We start from the raw sequence: 26,693 nt of genomic DNA, 5'->3' as shown, positions 1-26,693 counted from the left end.
TGGGTTCTGTGAGCCACTCTAACAAATTGATTGAACCCAGGGAAGGGGCTGTAGCAACCTCTGATTGATAGCCAGTCAGTCAGAAGCACAGGTAACAATCCAGACTTGTGATTGGCATCTAAAGTGGAGGGCAGTCTTGTGGCACTGAGCCCCTAACCTGGGAAATCTGATAGATAATGTCAGAATTGACTTGGATTGGAGGACATGCAGACGACGTCTGAGAACTACTCAGAGGTGTCAGGAAAAGAACCCACCACGATGGAATTGGGTGCAGAATTGTCAAGCTCTACCTATCCTGTGCGGCTCAGACAAGACCATTGATGTAAAAATGCTCTACAAACATGAAAAGCATAAAACAAATATAAGCTGATATTATTTATGTTGATATCAAGAGTTTGTAGTCATCCATATTTCTAAAAGTGCTCCCAAATAGGAAATCAGAGAGAAACTAACTTAAAGTTTCTCCTCCTTTTCAGTTCATACACACAATCTTTGTAAAAGGAACTTGCACCATCTACATCGTGAACCTCTTCATGGAAGCTGGGTTACAGAATTGTCACAAAAGAGCAAGGGGGTAGATATGAATCATGCCATGATGGCTATGCACCTGTAGATACGTGTCCGAGACGGAAGCAGAATAACTAAGTTGGTAACAGAATTTTCATTGAATTCTCTTAATTAGCTCACACCAGGGGAGTGAATATAATCCACTCTCCCCATTTCCAGAGGGTTCCAAAGTGTCGGGAGTCTATTTTTATTACATGAACTGCTTTACCATAAACACAGTGTGAAGCATCAATGTTTTATAAAATCTGCATTAATGCACCAACTTATTTAGAAGCCAAGATGAGAATAAGAGCACAGCCTAGAGAGAATTTAATGGGCCCAGCCTGAATGTTTTCGCAGCCAACAGCATTGAACACCTGTTAACAATCATGAAGAAGTTGCAGAGAATGTTGAGCATCTAAGCACTTTGCACCAAATTATCATACTCCAACAGTGTTGATTTATTTTTCTCCTGAGGTTCCCATGGCTAAACTTTCTCAGCAAAGGGTTATCCTTGAAAAACCCATATCTGTCCCTACAAGACTTTCAGAGACATTTAGGATGGGCTAACACTGAAAAGTAACCAGGCTTAATAAATCTAGTTATGAGCTGAGGAAAATTTAATTACATATTTTTTTTAAAAAAAAGCTTTTTCTTGGAAAGAGACACTATAAACAAAGTAAACATAAAATCACAAATTGAGGGGAGACGTCATTTCAACATATATCACTAAAAAAGATGTAATAGTCCTATTATGCAAAGAAATTTTAAATATGGAGAACAAGAGATACATTAACCCTAGAGAAAAATAGGCTGGAACCTAGAAAAAAAATGCAAATGGCTCTTAACCATAGGAAAAATGCAAAGGAAACTTGAGATATAATTTCTTAAATATCCAAAAGTATAACAAGGCAGTCTGTTGGAGACGCTTAAGGAAATAATACACATGACAAAATCTAGAAAATTATACATGAATTTATCCTTTATCCAAGAATCCCACATGTAGGAATCTATCTCAAAGATAACACTAGCAACATTTGAGCAGCTATATGTACAAGAAATTCATTATGAAGTTGCTTGAAATAGAAAAATAGCAGGGAGGGTGTAGCTCAAATGGTAGAGCACATGCTTAGCATGCACGAGGTCCTGGGTTCAATCCCCAGTACCTCCATTGAAAAAGTAAATAAATAAACCTAATTACCCCCCCTGCAAAAAAAAAATTTTTTTAATTTAAAAATAAAAGAAAAATACTGAAAACAACCCTATTGTCCATCAAGAGAGGGCTGATTGAATGTGACTCTTAAAAAACTGTGGTTGAGTGAGTCTCAGGTGCATCAGCGTCACCTGGAGATCTTATTAACACACAAATTGCTGGACCCCAACTCCAGAGTTTCTGATTCAGTAGGTCAGAGGTGGGGCCTGAGAATTTTGCATTTTTACCAAGACTCCAGGTGATGGTGGGTGACGCTACTGGCCCGGGTGCCACACTTTGAGAACCACTGCTTAGTATGCCCACACAATGGGAAACTTTGCAGCTGCAGAAAGGAAGAAAGAGAATCTCTGCATATCACTATGGGGCAATCTTCGGGGTATAGCTTTTAGTGAAAATAAACAAAACAGAAAAATGTGTGCATTGTTTGCAACTCCTTACCTAAGAAAAGAAGCATACAGATATATATGTATTTGCTTGTATTAAGAAAATAGACCATAAAGAATTTTAAATAGTTACATCTACGGGAGAAGAAAACAAGGTGGAGTTAGACGTCTTGGTATAAATCTTGTTTTATAGATTTGACTTTGGAAGAATGTAAATATTTTAATTATAAAGCAAAATGACTTTTCAATAACATCCCTAAAAATAAAAACTAATATGAAACAAATGGACCTTAATGCACATCCAGGTGGTGGCAGAACAATAATTCCAAATGACCTTACAACACAGTTATTTGCACAGCCCTAGCAGGATACGCCTGATGAAAAGATGTGTGAAAAATAAAATACAACAAAATTTCAAACTCTTTTCAGGAGTCATATTATTGGCAAGACTGTAGGAATTGTTATTTAGAGACTATTGTGTATAACACAGAAAATTAATAATTATAGGATATTTTAAATATTTTTAATTCTATCAATCTCAGTGCCATTGATAAACAGGAACCTCGGCGTGGGAAAGGAGACACAGATAAGATAGAATAGTGTATGTGCAAACATAATCTTGAATTTGAACTGCAAATATCAGTATCGACTCATAGTTTATCTTTAAAATAAACACAAATTAAAACACTTCTTAGCTCTTTTTCTAAAAAGGTTACCCAGATTATGATCTCTAAATACCATTTTCCACTAAAAGGAAAAATGGCTGATTTCAGGTCAAAGTCAGGAAATGTACAAGATCTCAGGAAAACCCTCAAAAGCAACTGGGGTCAAGTCCAAAGGATTCAGAGTCAACTTAAAGAGACTCCCATGAGCCAAAGATAAGAGACCTTGAAGCTCAAGAGAATAATAACTGCAATGGATTGAATGACATCAGATATATCTGAATCCATGAGTTCATAATAGTACTGAAAAAGAAGTAAAGAAAAAAAGAAAAAGAGGGCCGTACTGGTCACTAGTAAGTCATGCTAGCAAACCAACTCATTTTTAAAAGCATATAAAGGAGGATTCAAACACTTATCTCACCTTTTCTGTACAAACTGTACTACTGGGTTACCAAGTAGAAGATGAAGGAAGCTCTCTATTTACAGAAGTATTCTGTAATGAAATACAGTCAGAACATCGCCAATCTGCACGCCCTAATGAAACATGGGGTTTGGTAGTAATCAGCAGCAGCTGACACCATCACCAGAACTAGAGATAACCAAGTATTATGCGGCTCCTAACAAAATAACATACTGTAACCCTATAAAGTAGTCTGGCCAAAAAAATTGAACCTGAGCCTAATTAAAACTCTGGCTCCAACAACCAATTTACAGGAAATTCAAAGGAAAAGGGAAAATGTGTAACTACACTCTGGGCATACAATCAGCAAAGCCTACACTGTAGGGAAAGAGAAACAAACTGGGTTCTTCAACACATTGCAAAGTAAAAGAGAAGGCAGAGGTGGAATCTATGCACTAAAAGAGACGCATCTCTTACGACATGTGTCTCAATTACAACGAGAGAAGCTTATTTGAATCCTAATTCAAACAAACTTAAAAAAAGAGAGAGAATTGGAACTCTGATCCCTGATTGGCAATTTGATATTAAAGAATTATTATTAATTTTATGTAGTATTATATTTATGTTTAAATAAAAAGCATCCTTTTCTTTGAGGGCTGAAATATTTATAAATGAAATAACATCGACTGAATGTGTTTCAAAATAATTTGGGAGGGAAAAGTGAGAAGGGTGGCAGTGTGCTAGTAAATGGTCAACAACCAGCTTGGGGGTGGAGTTGAGGGAGAGCTGACTTAGAGCATTTGCATCATCTGCTGATTACCACGGTGTAAATACTCACACCGTGACTGATTTTAGGCTCTCAAGCTCCGTGCAGAGCTTGGATGTGAAGAGATGCTCACGGTCCACCCTCTCCGAGGTCTGAGCTGGAACCAGCGCCCCATCAGGGAAGGTGTACAGGTCACAAGGCTGATCAGAGTTGATAGGTCCTTCATCTCAGTGGGAGGATACGAGCAATTTCATAACCTTATCCTACATGTTTGAAGTTCTCCCATAATAAAACATTTTACGTGAAATGATTAGCTTTCCCTTCCTCAGAAAATATGCAAAATAGATCACATTAGATGCCAAAGTTGATAAGAAATAGGAAATTTTTCAGTTGTTAAGGGCTGTTTTATCCTTAAGTCTGTTCTCAATCATCATCCAAGTTAAGTAAAGGGTTCTTGCTCACTCTTGCTTTTCCTAAATTACAGGGGTGAGAGTGATATGATATTTTTAAAAATATGTGTAGGTATGTATGTATCTGTGCGTTTGTGCGTGTATATAAATATATCTCCAATCCTCCATGTGGCTTGGGAGACCTGACTTTAGAATGTACCTGATTTAGGCAATGATGATTACAGACTACCTTCACAAGTATTTCACTACAAACTACAAAGAAACAAAGCTTCCCAGATAAAAATAACTTTGGGGCTATCTCCTTACGATATTCTTCCCAACTGAAATAATGAAGAAAAGATATCAAAGTAGAGGCTCCTGCTATACTGGGGACATACTGAATGACACATAGCGTTATTGACACATAACGGTTCCTTTTTTCATCTCAAAAAAAAAGTCTCAAAAAACCCTATGATGTTTTATATTAAATTTCGCAATTTGAAATCTAGACTTTTAATCACAAATATAATAATGATGACATTTACTTAACATGTACCATACGCCAGAAAACGGGGCTAGGCACTTTAACGAGCTCACTAACAATCCCTTCAACCACACGAAGCGGCAGGTACCATCATTATCCCCATTTTACAGATTAGGAAACAGAGACAGAGAGGTTAAAGTTATACTACTAGTAAAGGGAAGAGCCAGGATTTGAACCCACATAGCTTGGCTCCCAAAGCTCTGGACCCAGCATTCAGCCAGAGAGATGAGCCTCACTTAAGTCATCAATTCACCATGAGGCCGCTTGGAGCAGAGTGGAAAACACATCTGAGCAGAGGATGGACTCTGCCTCAAAATGGCTGTGTCGTTCTGAGCAAGTTACTAAATCACTCTGAGTTTCAACTTCCCATCTATGAAATGCAGATCTCTAAGGTATTCATGATCATTTTGATGAGTGATTTTATTAGCACACGTTTAGTCAGTTTCCAAGAGTCTCACACACTTTCCCAACTTTGTCTATAATGAAATACGTCTGAAGTTTATAGAACCAGATACCTCAGAGGCCTCTCCTGCAGTCTAGACCCTGCATTTGCTGGACTTTATTTTCCTACTATTTCCCCTCAAGTTGTTCCTATACTCAATTTCAATCCAGTATCTCTAACGCTTATTTTTTAAACTGCTATCCAAACAAATGGGAAGAAAGCATTGCCTTTGGAAAAGTTACGTCCGGTTTTCTCATTTCACTTACATACAGCCATTATTTACAAGTTACAGTGCTTTTGTCATTCAGTTAATATTTTAACTTCTAGTTCCTAGTTTTCCCCATTTTACAAAGTTGATAGGCATCAGCTTGAACTCATTTGAATGAGAGAGTTTGGATGCAAAGAGAAACTGTCACCAGGAGTTTATTTCAAAAGTCCTGCCTGCCATTACCCAATAGCCTCTTCAACATCACCAGATATTCTTAATAAAGCCTATGTTTCAGAATACATTACACCACATAATTTATGCTGAAGTTTACAATCCAAAGGGCAGCTTTTTATTTTCTGCTGCAATTTTTAGCTTCCCTGGGTCTCTATTCCCATCGTTCTTTTTCCTTTACATTCAAACACTCTTCTGAAATGGACCTAATGCAACATTTTATATTGCTATTCCATCACCCACTCTATTAACCAAGATATTAAACATGGGGTGAGCAATCCCACTCAAACCCCATTTGGAGTTTCACATATTATTATTACCACAACCTCTTTATCTATAAACCCTCAGCCAGTTTTCATTGAATCATTCCATTTTGAGATTGCTCATGTTTAAGTCTAATTTGAATTATTTAAAACCGTATGAGGAACTGGCAAATGATTTGATAATGTTCAAATATAATTGTCATCCCATAAGGGAATGATTTTATAATTCTATCAAAACTGCAATTGGTTTTGTCGGAAGCAATTTGTTTTATAGAACCCATTGCTTACTTCAAATTACAGTTCCCTTAGCCTTTGGACATTTGCATTTTCTTTTAATGTTTCTGACATTATGTGATGGTGCTGAGGTTAGATAAAACAAATTTATGGCCATCCTTCTATATTTACATATGATGGCTCACTGCTCTATGGGTAAGAACAGCTGAGAGACTGAAGGTGATCTGCAGCATCTGAGTATTGTACACAGAGGATATTTATCAAATATTCTCCTGTGTTTGGTTTTGCTCTAAAGTCTGCATGGAATTTATGCTGGACTTGAGCCACCCAAGTCTCCAATTACAGCATCCCAACCTAATCTGCCGACTCCTAACAGCAATCCACTAAGGCTCCATTACCCACACTGGTATTTTACCCCAGGCCACTTGCTTTCAGATTTCGGGGGCATCTTGTTGTCAATCATTACTGCTATTGTTACATTTCATTGTCATTATAATCACTATCATCAGGCAACACATCCTGAACTTTACATACGCTAGACTGGCACATATTACAGAGAAGGCTGATTTTCTGATCTTGAAAGAAGATGAAATGGCTATGTATATTTCTTTTATCATTAACCTTGTTTTACTGATACCTATCATTTATTATTATGTGCTAGAGGCCTTATTAAGCAATTTATAAGCATTACTTTATTTAATCCTCAAGGTAGGAATTTTTATCTGTACTTAACAGATGATAAATTGAAATTCAACGAAGGGAGGTAATTTGCTCAAGCTCACAGAGAAATGCGTTGATGGAGTCACACTTTAGTTCTTGTGGGTGAAGGATATGTAGGGATGGAGGGATTTCAGGCAACAAGGGGACAGAAGGAGATGGAATCTATGTCACATTTATAGACATTGTATATAAAGTATGCAGATTGGAAAGTCTCCTAAGTGGATTGATGGAAAGAGAGCAAGAAGGGAAACAGGAAAGAGTAACATTGTTATAGAGGTCTTCATTTCATTAATACAAAATATCCTCCTTGGTTTCATTTAATATTTTTCACCTTGAATTCTAATGTATCTTAATTTGATGCAACAGTTACACCGAATGAGCTGAAATTAATAGGATACAGTTATAAAGCAAATGCATTCTTCCCCACCACTCCTTACTAAACTTGCTCCATCAAACAATCCAGTCTCTGCCCTTGGATGAAATCTTTATCGGGTCCCATAGTTCTTTGGATCACTCTTAGATAATATACAAATCGTCTTCTTGTTTGGACATATAGAGGACCAGTCCAGTGTGATACTGAGAACTGTAAGGTCCATTTTACCCAGTTTCCTCCGTATGCTGGCTCGGGTCTGCTCCAGTCCTGGTAGTCTGCAACAGGGCAGAGGAATGTGGTCTACTTCTTTCTCCTCTACACACCTCCTTCCTCCAGAGCTGGGAGGAGTATCAGCTACAAATACCATTGTGATCTGGATGTTCCAATCTGACTCTGTCTCTTGAGCAATTTTGTGGGTTTCTCAGTGATTCCCCCAGTGGAAACATCCCACTGTTGATCCCTCGATACTAGCTAGCTGCTTTCTGCTCCTTTCTCAGCCCCAGGCTCCAATGGATCACCGTTAAATTGGGTACCATCATCCCTCTGGGCAGTCCTTTGGGGGCAGAGTCCTCTTCTAAACTTCAGACTAGCTCATCCATCCCACCCTCACCCCATGTGGTTTATTTTTGGTCCGCAAGAAACATGCACATTGCCCTAAGCAGCCCCGCCTCTCACTCATGTGCTTCCTCAAGCCAGTCTAGCCCCAGCTTCTCAGACAGCCCCTATGCTCCCCTAATTCTAGAGGCTCCAATTAAACTCTCTAAATGCAGCCCTCCACAACACCTAACATCTCTCTCCAAAACACATCTTTCATTCCCTCTGCTCCTTTGGAGGCTGGGGAAACAGTCCTACCATTTCTTAGCATGTCCTGTTTGGAGAGTCTGGTTTCTTGCTTTAGATTGTGGTGTCCTTGGTACCCACTGCATTGTGTTTAGCTTTGGGGCTCTCAACCACAACCGAGACACAGAAGCCACTTAACATCCTCTCACATCTGCACTGTTGGTCCTGCCTTCTCTGTGTTAGTATTTGCCAGTGTAGCTTTTCCCACCCTTTTACTTTCAGCTCCCCTGTGTCATTCTGTTTTGCATGTGTCTATTACAGACAGTCAGTTGAATTTTTAACTGAATATATAAGTCTTTGTATTTTAATTTGGTACATTTAACTCATTCATTGTGATGTTAAATTCATTTCTGACATCTAATCTTTTCTGTTTTCCATGCTTTCTGGTTGTTTCTTTATTCCATCTCCCATCTCTTATTTATTTATTTATTTATTTATTTATTTATTTATGGCTTTGGATGAGTTAATTGAGTTTTCTGGGTTTGTTTTTTTTTTCTCAAATGGTTTGAAAATTGTATAGTTTACTTCTGTTAATGGTTTCTCTTATTAACATACATATTAAAATGTTTTTTCTAGCAATATCTAGCACTAATCGGAATCTATATCCCCTGAACAATACAAGGACCATAACAGAATTTTACTGCTCTCTGCATCCGACCAGTTCTCCCTCTCATCACCCACATGGATTTAAATCTCCTTGGATTGTAACTACAGATTGTTGTTAATTTTTTTTTTTAACAACCTACACCAGTTTCTAGGCTATCAGGCCAATTTTATAATGTTATTTCCCTGAACAGACTTTTGAGCAAATGACCATCTTCCTCTAGACTCTGCATACTTTCTCCACAAACTTGTCTTTGAAAGCAAATTGGGACAGTCCCTACTGGGAGAGGCAGCGAGGGGAGCGGGGAACACCCCTGTGGCGGAGCCTCGGCCCCTGGCCTGGATCTCCACGGCCCCTTTGGAAGGAACATTTTTAAACCTCCCCTTGTTTCCTGACCTGCTCTGATCTGAACATGGTCCTGACCACCCCTCTATCCAGGCCTCTATGCAGTTACCCAATTCTTACTCTTTATTTTACTTCCTAGCATTTAAAAAACAAAAACATATTTAGTGACTTCGGCATGGGATCCGGGAAGGCGGGGAGTCTGCCTGTTCCACCTGCGGTCATGAAGCAGTTCTCGCCCCAGCCCAGTTTCCTGAGGCGCCAGCCTCCATCACTGTCCTCAGACAAAGGGGGACATCACTTGGTTGCCCGCTAAGGCTCTGGGTTTTCTGAGATCCCGCTTGTCTTTCTCCAGGTAGTCAGGCAGAGCAACAGCCTTAAGGTCTATTGCTTTTGCTTCTCATCTGGCTAATGACTCTCCAGGCCTGAGGAAGCGACTCTTCAGGCTCCCCAACCTCAGGCCGTGGCACCCTCTAGTGGCCATTGGCGGGCTTGCACTGTCAGCACTGAGTCCTAGACGTTTGCCTCCCAGCTGTTCTCAGACGCCTCACCTGCCAGCGGTAGCAATCCAACTGCAGGAGCAAGGATGGGAACTGAAAAGAACTCGGCACACACTGCTGCCATCGCCTCCAACATGGTCCCCTCTCCCGCTACCATTCTTCCTGAAGAAATTTACAGACAGCTTGGAGACACTCTAATCACCCTCTTTCGGAAGTGCTTATCTATGGTTTTCAGGGAAGGCAAGAAGGTTGTCTCCTGGTTCTCCAAGTTGAAAGGGTACCTGAGGTCAGCAGTGCTTCTCTCTGCTAGCAGACAGCCAGAAAACCTCTCTAGCTCCTTCTTTAAAAAAAATAATAAGCCAAGTTTTTGTTTTTTTAATGGAGGTACTGGGGATGGAACCCAGGACCTCATAAGCACGTACTCTACCGTTGAGCTATACCTGCCCGCGCCCCGGCTTCTCTGCAGCACTAAGCTGCAGGTTCGGCGTCCCTACCTAGTGGTACGACCCCTGACACTGCCTGCAGACTTTGCCAGGAATCTATCAGTGAACTCCACCTGCAGGAGAGGCACCTCACCTAAAAGCTGAAAGGGAACAATTCCGTCATGAAGTTCTGATTCTCACAAGGACTTCAGGCAGGCTGGATGAGAGGAGGTAATACATATTGCCAATAGCTCGGGCTGGCCCTCCCTCCAAAGGACCCAACTCTGACCCTCACCCTGTGCTCCGGCCACGTGCAGTGGTTCCACCTTCTCGTGGCACGGTGGTTAATGGGGGGCTGTCTTCTCACTAGGTAATTAGAGGCTCAGAGATGTTGGGCACCTCACGTGCCACAGACTACCCCACTGCAGAGGAATAGTAAAATGGGTGACAGAGGACACCGTCATGGGGAGAGGAGGTGCTGCCCTCCCCACCCTATGGTCCTTGGCCCTGCTTCACTCAAAGTCCACAATCAGTGATCTCCTAGGACAGGGGCTAGCAAAGTATGGCCCATGGGTCAAATCCGGTCTGCCAGATGGTTTTATGCAACCCACGAAAAAGGATGCCTTTTACATTTTTAAATGGCTGCGGCGAAAATCAAAAGAAGAATAACATTTCATGACATGCCAAAGTGATACAAAATAAAAACTTCCATGTGCATGAATAAGGCTCTATTGGAACATGGCCGTACTCACTCCTTTATAGACTGCCCGTGGCTGCTTTCACACCACAACAGCAGAGCTGAACAGTTGCAGCAGACACCATATGGCCCACAAAGCTGAAAATATTTACTATTTGGCCCTTTACAGAAGAAAGCTTGCTGCCTTCTCTCCTAGAAGATCTATGTCTTCTAGTCCATTGCAGACTTCATGGACCCAGTTGGATGGGGTAAAAAATGTGTACTGGAGCCTTGCAGGGAATGAAGGTGACTTCACATCATGAAGCCCCTAACTGAAGACTTTGGATTTAATCCAGTGGGCCATAGGGAATCTTAAAGTCAGTGCTAAGATCAAAGCAGTACCTTCTGGAGACTTAACATGGCAGTCGTGGGTAGGAAGGATTGAATGAGATAATTCTGAGCTAGAGAGACTGGTGGTGAGGAATAACAACTGAGGGCTTGAAGTAAGAAGAGTCAGAAAGAGGAAGGAGTGGCTACTAGCGGCATGTTAGGGACAGTGACAGAGAGCAGCAGACAGGCTGTGGTCAAAGAAGCAAACACAAACATGCCGAGGCCATCAGTAGACTGTAGTAATGAGACACCAAGCGCCTGTGTCCACAGGACCAGGGACCTTCCCAAGGGTAATCTGGGTTTGCCAACTGGTATCATTCTTAACCAGGTAGTCCTGCAGGTAGATTTACTTTTGCTTTCCAACAGCATCTTTAAAATACAACATAGCACCTGAAAGATTATGGACATGGAACACAGAAGATAAGCAGCTTGAGACTGATGGGCATCACTGCACAAATTCATGGGTAGAACTATGGCTGGGGAATTCTGAAAGCTAGTAAGTCTTTTCCTAATCCCTCTAAAGTAATAACTTCTGCCCAGATACCCCTGGGCTCCTTGCCATATACTTTCATTAGATTGAAATTAACTGGCATGATCAGAGTTATTAAGGAGAGGAAATCATCATAATTTCCAAAGAAAAGTAAGCTCCATAATTGTTCCTACAAAGTTATAACAGAAGATAAGCTATAATTGCAGCCCTGAAAAGTTCCATGAGCAAATCTCATTTACTACAGGGAAGGGTAAAATCATGAAATTAATATTTTTTTTTAAAAGGAAGCACATTGCAATATGAAAATCACTTTCTCATATTACTTGAACTTACACAAAGTACTAATTACACCATTCAGAATTCATCCTCAGTTTGTAAATGTACTAAAAAATGTAAGGTCCAAATTAAACTTTGAGTTGTAAGACTTCAGTGACGTGAACTGCAGAGGAAAGGACAGTTGATTTTTGTCTTTCACATTTCCATTGTAGGGTGGAGAAATTTATTCGACAAGAATGAGTTATTAGTAGCATAGATCATCATAACAGGCACAGATGGGATTTGTAAAATAGCGATTCGTTGCTGTTAAACAGTTACAGAGCACAGATTTGAAGGTAAGTCCCTAAAATTTTGTGTGCGCTTAATTTTCTTTTATCACCTGCAATTTCTTACACTACTCTTAGTTTACCAACTTACTAATACAGAACTTACTCTCTCAAAATACTTTTCAAAATGATGTTATATCTAAGAGTCTATAAGACAGAAAGATTTTCTGAGATCTTAGCCAGAAAACGCCACTGATGCTCATAGTTATGTCCAAGGCTATAGCAGAAGCAGTCACCAGAATCAGATGATGACTTTCAGAACACCTGTCCTACAAAAATGTGAACTACTCCAAGTGACCTTTAAAAATCATTATTTAAAAAGTGATTCTTTTTTTTTAATTGAAGTACAGTCAGTTACAATCTGTCGATCTCCAGTGTAGAGCACAATGTTTCAGTCATGTATATACATACATGTATTCATTTTCATATTCTTTTTCATTAAAGGTTATTACAAGATATTGAATATAGTTCCCTATACTATACAGAAGAAATTTTTTAATGTATTTTTATATATACATTATATATATATATATATATGTGGCTAACATTTACAAATCTCAAATTCCCAAATTTATCCCTTCCCACCGCCTTTCCCCCAGTAACCATAAAATTGTTTACTATGTCTGCAAGTCTGTTTCTGTTTTGTAGATGAGTTCATTAGTGTCCTCTTAAAAAGTGATTCTTCACGCAAAACATAAACACTTCAGATCTGTATACAGAAATTACATACTGAAAGAGATAAAGAAGGAAAGAAATTTAAAAATAGGAAAGATATATGAATAAAAGTCAAAAACAGAGGGAACACTGGCCCATTTTTTATGTTCTTTGTGTCCTGGTCTCTCCAGCACTCAATGATTCACAACAATTCTCCTTCCTCACAAAAGACTGTCAATGAAGCTACCAGAATTATAAAAATTATGAAAGGAAAAATCTCACTGGGAAGACAAACCTACTGTAAATGTAGTAGATCAACCACCTATAAAGCTAGTAGGAAGATTAAAAAAACAAAAGTATTAAAATCATCTATATTCACAAGTAATTAAGGAATACGAAAAACAAAAAGATGTAAGATATGATGTCAAAAATTAAATGTGCGGGGGGGAGTAAAAACGCAGGGCTGTTAGAATGTGTTTGAACTTAAGAGATCATCAACTTAAAATAATCATATATATATGTATGTAGGTTGTTATTTATGAACTGCATGGTAACCACAAACCAGAAACCTACAGTGGATACACACACACAAAAGAAAAATCTTTTACACAGTGAAAGAAACCGTCAACAAAATGAAAAGTCAGCCTACTGAATGAGAGAAGATATTTGCAAACAATGTATCTGATAAGGGGTTAGTATGCAGAATACACAAAGAACTCACAGAACTCAAGTCAAGAAAATAAAAAAGTCCTATTAAAAAATGGGCAAAAGGCCTAAATAGACATTTTTCCAAAGAGGACATAGAGATGGCCAACAGACACTTGAAAAGATGCTAATTAGCATCACTAATCATCAGGGAAATGCAAATCAGAACCACAATGAGATACCATCTCACACCTGTCAGAATGACAATCAACAAAAGGACAACAAATCACAAGGGTTGGTGATGATTTGGAGAGAAGAGAGCCCTCATGCACTATTGGTTGGATTGTAAATTGATGCTGCCATTATGGTAAACAGTATGAACTCTCCTCAAAAATATTATAAATATTGCCTTTAGAATAAAAAAACAGCAATAATAAAGCTAATAGTCACAGCAAAAAAAAAAAAAAATTAAAAATAGAACTGCCATATGACCCAGCAATTTCACTTCTGGGTATTTCCTCAAAGAAAACAAAAACACTAATTCCAAAAGATACGTGCACTCTAATGTTCATCGCAGCATTAATTACAATAGCCAAGATAAGGAAGCAATCTAAGTGTCCATCATTAGATGAGTGGATAAAGAAGATGTGGTGTAGACATAGAATGGAATATTATTGAGCCATAAAATAAATGAAATCTTGCCATTTGCCACATGGATGCCATCCAACATGGGTGGACCTAGAGGGTAGTATGCAAAGTTAAATAAGTCAGACAGAGAAAAACACCACATGATCTCACTTACATGTATAATCTATAATAAAAAAAAAAGTAAAATGAGAGCAGACTCATAAATACAGAGAACAAACAGGTGGTTGCCAGAAGGGGGTGGGTACGTGAAATAGGTGAAGGGGATTAAGAGGTACAAACCTTCAGTTATACAATAAGTCAGTCACAGGGATGTAATATACAGCGAAAGGAATATGGTCAATAACATTGAAATAGCTTTGTATGGGGCAGATACATCCTAAACTTACTGTAGTGATCATTTTATAATGTATGCACACGTCAAGTCATTATGTAATACATCTGAAACTAACACAATATCATCCATCAACTATATTTCAGGTTTTTTTTAATGTAATATTTTCTTTGGAGAAAATCAGATAAAGTAATTAAACAAGAAGTGCCAAGATAATCTATGGAAATTTGAGAGTACTTAGAAGAGCATTTTACCCAGAGTATCATTTCAGAACAATGTAATACACTTAAACAGAACAAATTAATATAGCACAAAGGTTAAGTGATCATATTTTGGGGTAAGAGGGTTTTATTCTGAATTCTGCAACTTCCTCATTTACTTGAATGAGTGACTCTAAGCTTCATACTCATCAACTGTAATACAGGAATGACATTATAATGTATTATATTTACATGTCACATGTAAATATATAATATATATTAATGCTGCCTTATAAGATTGCTTAGAATAACTGAAGTAGAGCAATAATGCTTAGCATGGTGTTTTGCATACAATAAGTACACAGTAAATGTGAATTATTATTAGCTTCCCTTTTCTAACAACCTCATCTTCTATAGAGTAATGAAGAAGCAACTTGTTACTTTTGCGTGATAACAAGGTTTTGCCTTTAATTTTAGTAAGGACTACAATTTTAGTGTCTCCTATACGCCAGGTGCCTTATATCCTGTATCTCATTTAATCCTCAAAGGACTCCTCTGAATATGTGTTACCATTCACACTTTATAAGTTAGGACCCTAAACTAGAGATGTTAAGTAACCTTTCCAGAATTGCACAGATTGTAACTGTTAAACCTGGAATCAAATCCAGATACGTCTGACTTCATAGCCCACATTCTACAGCAGAGATAGGAAATAGATTTTAATCAAATTTCAAGTTAAGAACACAAAAAATCTACTGGGTCATGTCAAAAGGACTTTGGATCCCACCTGAAAAGGCCAAAGATGAGGCAACTGGAGCATCAGAAACAATAATGACTACCATAGCTGAAAAACAGAAAATGTATTAAAATTCCTAAGTTTATGAATTTAATCTAAAGAAAGTTCATTTGACATTTCTGGAGGTTGCTAGGACACAACGTCATCATTTTGAAAACTGGTGAATAAAAGGAAAGAATCAAGCTCTTATCTTGCTTTTCCAGTATCAATTATCCAGGTGAGATATGCAAACATCTGACCAATTGTAAAGGCCCTAAAAGGCACACACCTGCCACATTCAAGAAACAGCAAGGGGGAGGGTATAGCTCAGTGATAGAGTGTATGCCTAGCATGCATGAGGTCCTGGGTTCAATTCCCAGTACCTCCACTAAAAATAAATAAATAAACCTAATTACCTCCCCATCCCACCCCCGCCAAAAAAAAAAAAATAAATGAAAGAAACAGCAGGGATGCCACGTAGATGGATCCCAGTCCCAGGGGGGGAGAGTAACCTGAGATGAGGTCAGAAGGGGAAATGGGGTCAGAGTCAGTGTACAGAGTTTGCTAAGCTATTATAAGGGTAAACCGGAAGCCACTGCAGGACTTTGAACAAAGAGGTACGCATTCTGACTTCTGGTTAATAGAGTCACTCTGATTGCTGTGTTGAGATTACACTGATGGGGGAAACAAGAGGAAAATCTGGGGGGGGGGGTGCAATTAGGAGGTTATATAATAATCCTATGTGAGATGATGGTGGCTTGAACCAAGACGGTAGCAGGGAAAGAGGTGAGAAACGGTTGAATTTTGAGATTTATCTTAAAGTTAGACCTGACAGGAGTTGCTGATGGACTGGGTGTGGGGAAGGGGAGCAAGAGGAAAGACAAGGATGAGTCCAGGGCTTTAGTTCTGAGTAAATGAAGCATGGCTTGCCTTCAACTGAAACGGAGGAGACCAAGGACGAGCAGGTGTGGGCAGAAGGCGGGGCGAGGAAGAACAGGAGCTCAATTTCGATGTTACGTTTGTGAAGCGTATTATACATTCAAGTGAAGTGACAAGTAGACGCCTGCATTTATGAGGCCTGGAGTTCAGGCGAGTTGTTTGGGCTGGAGATACACAGCCAAGAATTTGTCTCATAAAGAAGGGAGTGTCAGCTGTATCAAGTCCTGCTGACAGGCCGAGAAAGATGAGGGAGAACTGACCATTGGATTAAGCAACTTGGAGGCCGCCGATGACCCTGACAAGGAAACCTTCATTGGCATGGTGAAGGTGAGAGTGCGGTTGGAGAGAGTTCATGAGGAAACAGGAGGAGAGAAATTCATGAGAGTCAAGTGATTTCTTTTGCAGTTTGCTGAAAACAGAAGGAAAGAAATGAGACGGTAGCTGGAGGGGAAGGTGGGATCCAAACAGGGTGGGTTGGCTGGTTGGTTGGCTGGTTGGCTGGTTGGCTTGGTCCCTTGGTTTGGTTTGATTTAGGGTTGTTTGTTTTTAAGATTGGAGGAATAATAGCATGTTTGTACCTTCATGAGAAAGATACAGTAGAGAAGGAAAAATCATCACTGCAGGAGAGGGGGAGAGGAAAGTTGCTGGAGTGATGTCCCTGAGCAGGTGACACTGGTTGGAAAAGCTGGCTTTGCCAGAAACACGGACAGTTTAGCCATGGAACCGGGGAGAAGGAAATGTATCTGACACAGATGCAGGTAAGAGCCTAAATGTGGTGGTGTCGATTGCTGAGGGTGGATGCATAAAAGGAAGAAGGTAAAAGCTTCCAGATCCCCCAGCAACTGCAGATTTCCCCAAAGCAGTATCATTGTTCTGAAAAGCACCCCTGTCCTAGAGCCAGAAATCTGCTCTCAGCTTTAGGCTCTCTCTGGCCCTGGCATCCACGGGGTCAGGGATACATGGCCACCTGGAGCTTGTGCCCGTGGCACCCTCCCCACTCCAGACCACCCTCCAGGCACTTAGACTCCAGAATTCTCTTTGCCTAAACAAGCCATCTTTCAGAGTCTGTATATGCCTCTTCCCCTTGTCTGTCCTGCTGAGAGCAGAGTTGAGCCCTCCCACCCATCCCCTGTTCCCCAAGGTGTGCACCTAGAAGCCTAAGGGGTGGCCGCTGGGTTGTGTGGAAGAAAGGAGCTCAGGCAAGTGAGCTAGGGGGTCCATACACACACATGCCACCCCCTTGAGGTGCAGAGCAGAGCTGCAGGGTCCCCACTTGTGCACTTTGTAGAGGGACAGTTCTACTGAAATGAAGAGCTCGTTACTCTTGATCAGGAAGATGGTAAAATCTAGTGGTTTCAGTCACCCGTGAGAACCAAGGGTGCTATTCTGCAGAGACCCCATTCTGCAGCAAAGAGTGGCAGTGAAGTGGAAAGACCATGTTATTTCTAAAACCAAAGTCTGAGCCACCTGACTTCTATTCCCCGCTGAAAAGTGGTAGGATGAAGGAGAAAGATCCTGGGAGACTTTGCTGTGAAGCCCATCAACCTCTGGAAAATCAGAAACTGAGATGACATGGCCCCCGGGGGAAAGGAAAGATCAGATTTAGAGAGAAGATGTTGGCAAAAACAACTCTAGGAATAGGGTTGCCAGCTAAAAATACAGTATGCAATAGTTGTGATATTCTTATATTAAGAAGTTATTTGTTGTTTATCTGAAATACAAATCTAACTGGTCATCCTGTATTTTTATTTGGTGCATGTAGCAATCCTACCCGGGAGAGGCATCAAAAGCAACTCTGGCTAATTCCTCTACATCTTACCCTACCCACCCCCATCTCTCCTACATTAGCCAGCAAATATGAGTAACAGAAAGGCAGGCAGGAAGAAGTGAAGGAGGGGGAGAGAGACAGAAGAGGTAGGGAAGACAAGGGGGAAAGAAAAGAAGGAAAGCTAAGGGAAGAAACAAGAGAGACAGAAAGAGAAATACAAAGAAAGACAGAGGCATGTAACTAAAACACAACACCAAAAAAAAAAAAAATCCAGGGAAACAGATTTTTTAAAAGTTAAAGAAATAGTTTCAGAGAAATTACAAGCATGACCTTACATTAAAAAGAGCCGAGAAAAGAAGAAAAATAATTCAAAGAAGAGCTGATAAGCCAACAGAAGGAGCTTCAAAATAAAGTGAGCCAAGAAAGCTTAGGAAAGAAATGAAAGAAAAATTAAAATGTCACAGAGATAAAAAGCCACATTAGAAGGCATAAAAATAAAATAAACAAAATTTAAACACAGTTCTAGGGGAAGGATGCATGAGGAAATAAAACAGAACGAATCACAGGGATAGTTCGTGTGAGCATGTTATGAATAGTAGACACGGCAGATACAAAATAGCCATTATTTGTGTTTCCAAGGATGAAAGCAAACAACTGAAATTTGTGTTTAAATCTAGTAACAACAATAATTATAATAATAGATACTATTCATTTGAGCGCTTGCACTGCTCTAAGCATATTGAGGATAACCTCATTTAATCCTCATATCAATCCTGGTAGGTATTATTATCTGCTCCATTTTAAAGATGAGGAAATTGAAGCAGAGAGAAGTTAAGTAACTTCCTTAAAGTCACACAGTAGTAGTAGAGCCAGGATTTAAAACTAGACAGCCTGATTTAACAATCTTTACACTTAACCACTCAAAACATTTCTAAAATTAGGGAAGTCTTGAAATTGCAGATCTAGAAAGCATTTCTTATCTCTGGAAAAATTGATTCAGTGTAAGTAACACTAGTTCATCTCTTAATATAGAGACTAAAATTTAAGGATAAAGAACGATGGGGCATCCACGTGGGAAAAGCAAGTCATATAGATGAGGGAAAAAATCAATTTGGCCTCAGATTTTACCATAATTAAACCTAAGGCTGTGTGGTAGTGCTGCAGTCTGTAAGGGTCTGAAAGGCAGGAAGTGGAATACGAAAAGCTTATAATAACAGGCTGTGTTGTTCTCGAAGTATGAAGGTAATAAATATTTTCAGCATGGAAGATTTCAGGAACTTTAGAACCAGTTAGCTTGCATCGTTCTCCTGCTGTAGACCACTCAAGACTGTGGTTCAAGTCCAAGCTCTATGGTCAGCCTTTACGCATTCCTTCACAATCCCTTTTCTACCTACTTTTTCAGTCTTATCTGGGGCCATGTTTTTCAGAGCCCTTACTCTGCTAAAACATCACACTCGGTTCTAAAGCTTCCTTCACTATTTTCAACTCAATAGATACTCACCAGACACCTCTGATGCTGCAGACTCTGTGCGAGGCACGGGGATACAGCAATCCTGTAACCAAGCAGGACACTATGGGGCTTTCCCAGGACAGGCCCCCCACCCACCCATGTCCTCTGCCTGCCTCTTATTTGTAGAAAAACTGTAGTTTCCTAGGCCTCCCCTGAGGCACAAAAGCCTAGCTCAAGAATTCATGATTGAAAGGATGTGAACATGTAGTGACAAAAAGAGTGGTTTGGCCAGGACAACTGGTAAGAATTTAAACAGTAAATCAGCCATATGACAGTTAAAGAATCTTTAGTTCCTCCCCGAAGTACCTGGGTAACAGTACCTGTTGTACATTTCCTAAGTTGTTTTACAGATGCTAAAACCCCCACCAGATGGAAGAAGTTAACTACTTGATGACCATAAGCACAGGAACCTGAGGACTGATAAGGTTAACCCTGGTGACACCGCCCTGTTACCTTACCATCAACCAATCAGAGAATTGTGCACCAGCTGATCACACACCCCGTGACTCTCTTTCCTCACCTTGCCTTTAAAAATGCTTCCCTGAAACCCGTCGGGAAGTTCAGGTCTTTGAGCACAAGGCACCTGTTCTCCTTGCACAGCCCCTGCGATAAATCTTTCTCTGCTCCAAACTCTGACATTTTGGGTTGTTTGGCCTCACTGTGCACCAGGCACAAACTTGGGTTCGACAGCAGTCCTGTCCTTTGGCGGTTTATAATCAAGTGGGGGAAGTCAGATTAAACAAGGAATTGCAAGTAGGATGAATGCCACAGATGGAGAAGTAGTGTGCTGTCTGGGGTGCCAGGGAAGGCCTTCCTGCAAAATCGGCATTTCCACTGAAGGATGAAGTAGATTTAACTGGTCCAACAGGGTAAAGATGGAGTTTGGGGCTAGAAGAGAACTGCAAGCAGAAGGAAAAGACCCAGAGGTGAGAGAGGGTATTATATCTATGAGGAACTAAAAAAAAAAAAAAAAAAAAAAATCCAATTTGGCTAGTATGCAGCAATCAAGGGAAGAGAGGCATGAGGTGTGCAGAGGAAGCAAAGGAGAGCAGACCAGCTATATCGATAAGTCACGTGAACATCTTTTTATGGGTGTCTATGGCCACAGCTGTTTCCTGTTTGTCTTAGGTAAGAGTTATTAATAACAAAGACGACTGTGACTGCCGAGGGCAGAGCTCTACGCCCAGAGCACCGCACCATGGGGGTCTCCTCCGCCTTGGTGGGCACAGTCTCGTACGCAGACAGCCTGAAGACCTCACCTCCCTGCACCACCCGCTAACACATCCTTATGTGATAAGTAAGTCCTGCATCTTTTTGAAAAATAAACTTTCCATTTTAGAAGAGTTTAAACTTACAGAACAGTGGCAAAAATAGAACAAGAATTTCCGCATATCTCCCACACACTTTCCCCTTTTGTTCACATCTTACATTAGCACAGTACACTTGTCACAACTACAAAATCAATATTGATACACTATTATTATCCTGGTTTCCTTAGTTTTTACCTAATGTCCTTTTGTGTTTGCTCCAGGATCCCGTCCACAAGATCATACTACATTTAGGCATCACGTCTCCTTAGGCTCCTCAGACTTCCATGTTTTTAGTGACCTTCACAGTTTTGAGGGGTACTGGTGTTTTGTAGAATGTTCCTCAATTTGGGGTTTGTCTGATGTTTTTCTCATGATTGGCCTGGAGTTTATGCACTTTGGGAGAGAAAGACTACAGAGGGAAAGTACCATTCTCATCACATCATATCAAGGGAACATGCCATCATTGTGTTTGTGTTGAACTTGATCACCTGGCTAAGGTGGTGTTTGTCAGATTTCTCCACCGAGAAGTTCCTCTTCTCTTCCTCCTTTGCACACTGCGTTCTTTGCCAGGAAGTCACTATGCACAACCCACACTTAAAGGGTGGGGAGATACTCTCCACCTCCTTGAGAGCAAAGTACATATACAGATAATTTGGAATGCTCTTGCCCAAAAAATTTATAATTCTCTTATTTACTTTTTTTTTATTGAAGTACAGTCAGTTACAATGTGTCAATTTCTTGTGTACAGCACAATGTCCCAGTCATGCATACACACATATTCTTATTTATTGAGTCATTTATTTATATCAGTATAGACTCGTAGACATTTGTTTTATAATTTGGGTTATAATCCAATACTAATTTATGTGTCTTGTGGCTAAAATTGTTCCAGCGTAGCCGTTGGGAGCTCTTTCATTTGGCTTTGTCATACCTCATTGTTGCGGTTTTCATTTCTTTGAGCACTTTCTTACTTTCTGGAACTACAAAATGCTACCGGATTATCATGTGTGTTCCTTGTCCCAGCTCTAGAATAAGCCATTTCTCCAAGGAGCCCTGGTTCCTTCTGTTGAAGAATGGTATTAGAAACCAAGATCTGAGTGTCAGGTGTATTCACTGTTACTGGGCTGTCATAGCTTCTAGGCTCTCTTGATCTGGCAGAGAAAGGAAATACACATATCTATGAATATTTCTTTAAGTATCCATCTGTATCTATATTAAGCTAAACATGAATTCATACTGACGTTTCTAAATCTAATCCTTGACCACATATAGATCATTCCAGCTTTTGCCTCTTTTCTTATCCATACCTCCTATTCCAGCAGTCAGAAATGAATAGCACTGTCTTCTCTTCATTCACTTAATTCCAGCATACATTTTTAGTGATTTCAGAATTGCTAACTCATACCTCCATGAAAAACAACTTCACCAACTAGAGTACAGTTCCGTTTGCCTTTAGTCTTAGTTTCCACTCATTTCCAAAGTTAATTGGGTCAGCACATCCCCTATCCCACTCCCTGAAATAGTTACATTCTTTTCTCACAGTTTTCATTCCATCCTGAGATTCCCCAACCTCCTGAATGATTTTTAAAATTTGCTACCTTAAGGTTCACTCTTTGTGTTGTAAAGTTCTATGGGTTTTAACAAATACATAATGCCATGTATTCATTATTACAGTGCCATACAGAATACTTACCTACCATAAAAAAAAATCCTGTTTCAACTATTGAACTCTCCCTCCTTCAAAATTGATCTGTTTACCATCTATATAGGTTTGTCTTTTCCAGAATGTCACACAAATGGAATCATATAATATGTAGCCTTTTCAAACTAGCTTCTTTTTCTTAGTAACATACATTTGAGGTCACTCATGTTTTTGCATGGTTGATAGCTCGTTCTTTTTCATGGCTGAATAGTATTTCATTGTATGGATAAACCACAATTTGTTTATGCATTCAGCTATTGAAGGATACTGATTGCTCCCAGTTTTTGTCAATTATGAATAAACTTGCTACCAACATTTGCATGCAAGTTTTTGTGTAGACATAATTTTTAAATTAATTTGATAAATACTTAGGGACACAATTGCTGAAACATATGGTAAGGCTATGTTTAGCTTTGCTAACTCTAATCATTATTATTTCCTTCTGCTTGCTTGGGGTTTAGTTTTTTTCCTCTTATCTTCTTGTCTAGTTCCTTCAGGGGGAAGTCTAGGTTATTAATTTGAGATCTTCCTCTTTTATAAATATAGTTGTTTATAGCTATAAATATTCCTCTTAGCACTGCTTTTGCTGCAATTCATAAATTCAGGTAAGTTGTGGTTTCTTTTTTTCCCCCAGATTTACTGAGGTATAATTGATGTATAACATTATGCAAGTTTAAGACAAGTTTAAGATTTGATACACTTATATGTTGAAAAATTATTACCAGCACAGTGTTAGCTAACACCTCCATCACATCACATAACTACTATTTATTTCTGTGATAAAAAAAAATTTAGGATTTACTCTCTTAGCAACTTGCAAGTATATAATACAGTATTATTAACCATAATCACCCCAGAACTTATTCATCTTATAAATGGAAGTTTGCACACTTTGACCATGTCCCCATTTCTCCCACTCCCAGCATCCAGTAACTGTTATGTTTTCATTTTTATTTGTTTCAAGATTATTTAATTTCAATTTGTTTCACTTTCATTTGTTTTAATTTTAATTTGTTTCAAGGTATTTTCCAATTCCTCTTGTGATTTCTTCTTGGACCACTGGTTAAGAGTATGTTTGTTTAATTTCCACATATTTGTGAATTATCCAGATTCCTTCATATATTGTGTGCCCATTAATATATTAATGTTTTATGCATTTGTCTTTTAAATCATGTAGAGAAAAAGAGGAGTTACACACCCAAAATATATTAATACAAGCTTTATATTTATTTGTGTGGTTTTCTTTACAAATGTTCTTTATTTCTTCATGTGAACTTGAAGTACTGTTTACTTTTCAGCCAGGACTCCCTTTAACATTTCTTATAGAGCAGGTCTGTTAGCTCTCTGAGTTTTTCTAGGAATGTCTTAATTTCTGCATCTTTGAAGGACAGATTTGCTGGACACAGAATTCTTGGTCATTTTAGACTACTGCAACTATCATAACAAAAAACCACAGCCTGTGTAGCTTGAACAACAGAGATTTACTTTTCTCACAGTTCTGGAAGCTGGAAATCCAAGATCAAAGCATCAGTCATGTCAGTTTCTGGTGAGGTCTTCCTCCTTGGTTTGCAGATGGCGCCTTCTTCCTGTGTCATGAAGGCCTTTTCTCTGTGCATGCCTGCCCTAAGAGAGATCTCTGGCATCTTTATCAGATCAGAGACACACCGTTATAATTTTATCTTTTCACTAAACTTAAGCTTTTTGTTCTTTACTAAGGCTTGTTGCAAGCTTTTGTTTAGATTCCACATTCAGCTAGAAAAATTTCTTCTGACAGTTTTTGCCAGCTTATTCATGGCTTTTGTAGAGGGATGGACTTTTGGAGTTATCTACTCTGCCATTTCACTGAGAACTCTTTTTCCCATTTTAAAATTGGTCTGTTTTCTTATTTTTGAGTTTTAAGAGTTCTGTGTATATTTTGAATACAAGCATTTTATTTGCTATGTGATTTGCAAATACTTTCTCCCAGTGACTAGTCTTTTAATTCCTTTAACAGTGTCTCTTGCAAAGCAAAAAAAACATAGAATTTTAATAAAGCCCAACATCCATTTTTTTTTCTTTCATGGATCATGCTTTGGGTGTTGTATTGCAAACCTCATCACCAAACTCAAAATCACATAGATTGTTTCGTATGTTTTTATGTACAAGCTTTATAGTTTTGCCTTTTTTTCTTTAGGTCTATGATTTGCTTTGAGTTAATTTTTGTGCAGGGTGTAAGGTCTGCGTCTATGTTTATTTTTTTGCATACGGATGTCCAGTTGTTCCAGCAACATTTGTTGAAAAGACTGTTCTTTCTCCATTGAACTGCCTTTGTACCTTTGTCAAAAATCAGTTGTCACTCTATTTCTGAGTTCTCTATTCTGTTTCATTGACCTACATGTCTATTATTTTGCCAATACTAAGTACTCGATCACTGCAGCTTTAGAGTAAGGTTTGAAATGGGGCAGTGTGAGTCCTCCAATGGCATTCTTCTTTTTCAGTTTTGTGTTGGCTATTCTCTGTTCAGATCTGTATTTTTGACTTTATCTTTTCCAAACACCATAACAGAACAACTGCTAAGGATGGTGAACTTTAAAGTACATAATACTAGGTACATTATATATAGGTTTGAGGAAGAGGTTTAAGAAAGGGGAATAAAGGTGTTCCAAGGGTCCCTTGCTAGGCAACCATGAAAAACACAGGAAGATTTGTTGAAAAGACAGAAGGAAGGGCAGAAATTTTATAAGGTTTGCTCTCCAAACCACTGTGGCAAATGAAGAGTTATTAACATTACCATCCCAGATCCCTAGGTTTTATACATGATTACCAGTCAAAAGATTTGGTTAGGTCAGTGTTTGAAATTGTGAATCTACTCACCATAAACAAAACCTCTTATAATGCTAAAGATCTAATTTTACTAGAATTAATACACAACATCTTCCAAGTAAGCCTATCCTTTTAAAAAATAGAATAACTAAAAGTGTTGAGATTTTGATCAAAAATAAAGTCTGTGACAAAGATCACCTAAGAGATAGTCTGTCACATTCTATACAAGTTTTTCCAATTGGGAAATTTAAATAGGAGCTTGTTGCTAAGATGAACAAGTGTCCTATACTTAGTCCTGACGTCTTGGGGAAAACTGAGTAAATCTGAGGAAAAGAATGGTCATGACAGAAGATTCTTCTAAAGGACGGTAAGAGCTTCTTCAGCTTAAGGGGCAATTCAAGGCTGCCACATAATTAATGTTCTTGCTTCCAGATTAGTCAAACTACTCAGAATGATGGATTTTCCAAACAAGTAAGAAAACTCAGGGAATTTTATTTTTATCACCATTTAAAAAGAACCATGCTCATTTCTTCCTTTGAGTGGCATAAATTTTAGTGTCTTCTCCTTAGTACTAAATGTTTCAAAATCTTCAGGAAATGTTAAGTGTTAGAACTAAAACAATATGATATTTAAATAACCAGTGGGGATTCCACTTGAAAAAATTTGGTCTCTATTTAGGGGAAACCATCTATCCGATATCTTCCACAGCAGACAATATGGCAAAGTAGCACTTTAAGAGTCAATTATCTAACATCTCATTTCCTTGTTCCTCCAAAACACAGGAACTCTTCCTTATAGGCTTTATAATGAGAACTTTTCTGTTGGATGCTATTAAAATTTCCTTTGTGTGCTTTAATTCGGGAGAAACGGTGCTAATGTTGGTGGTCTCTAAATTAGGGTTGCGTTTATTTTCAAATTAGTCTTTAATATAGACTAATACAAAACTCATTTTTAAAGTAGCATATTGTGACTTATGGGTAATAAAATACTGGCTTGCTTTTACCCCTTTTGACACTATCGTAAGCCAACCTGACTCTTACTTTATCCCCTTATCAGCTGAGGATATGTCATTTTACCAGAGGTTCTTTTACTTATTTGCCTCATTCACTCATTGAGAACAACTTTAGGCTAAGGGAAAAAAAAAAAAAAAAAAACAAACTCTGCTGCTT

The 26,693-nt window shown here is 39.0% G+C and overlaps 1 long non-coding RNA gene across 1 annotated transcript in view; it reads right to left on the bottom strand.

Moving 5' to 3' along the window:
• Positions 1-21,074: 21,074 nt before the first annotated feature.
• The window catches only part of LOC135322386 (uncharacterized), a 35,825-nt gene continuing 30,206 nt past the window's right edge, over positions 21,075-26,693 (bottom strand). The window contains exon 3 of the long non-coding RNA XR_010382896.1: positions 21,075-22,171. This is a non-coding gene — a long non-coding RNA (uncharacterized LOC135322386). The remainder of the gene's footprint in view (positions 22,172-26,693) is intronic.

This window comes from Camelus dromedarius, chromosome 11, assembly GCF_036321535.1.
Source record: "Camelus dromedarius isolate mCamDro1 chromosome 11, mCamDro1.pat, whole genome shotgun sequence".
In the NCBI taxonomy this organism is placed as follows: domain Eukaryota; kingdom Metazoa; phylum Chordata; class Mammalia; order Artiodactyla; family Camelidae; genus Camelus; species Camelus dromedarius.
Note: the sequence above shows the minus strand (reverse complement) of the source record. Positions and strands in the feature narration are given on the sequence as shown.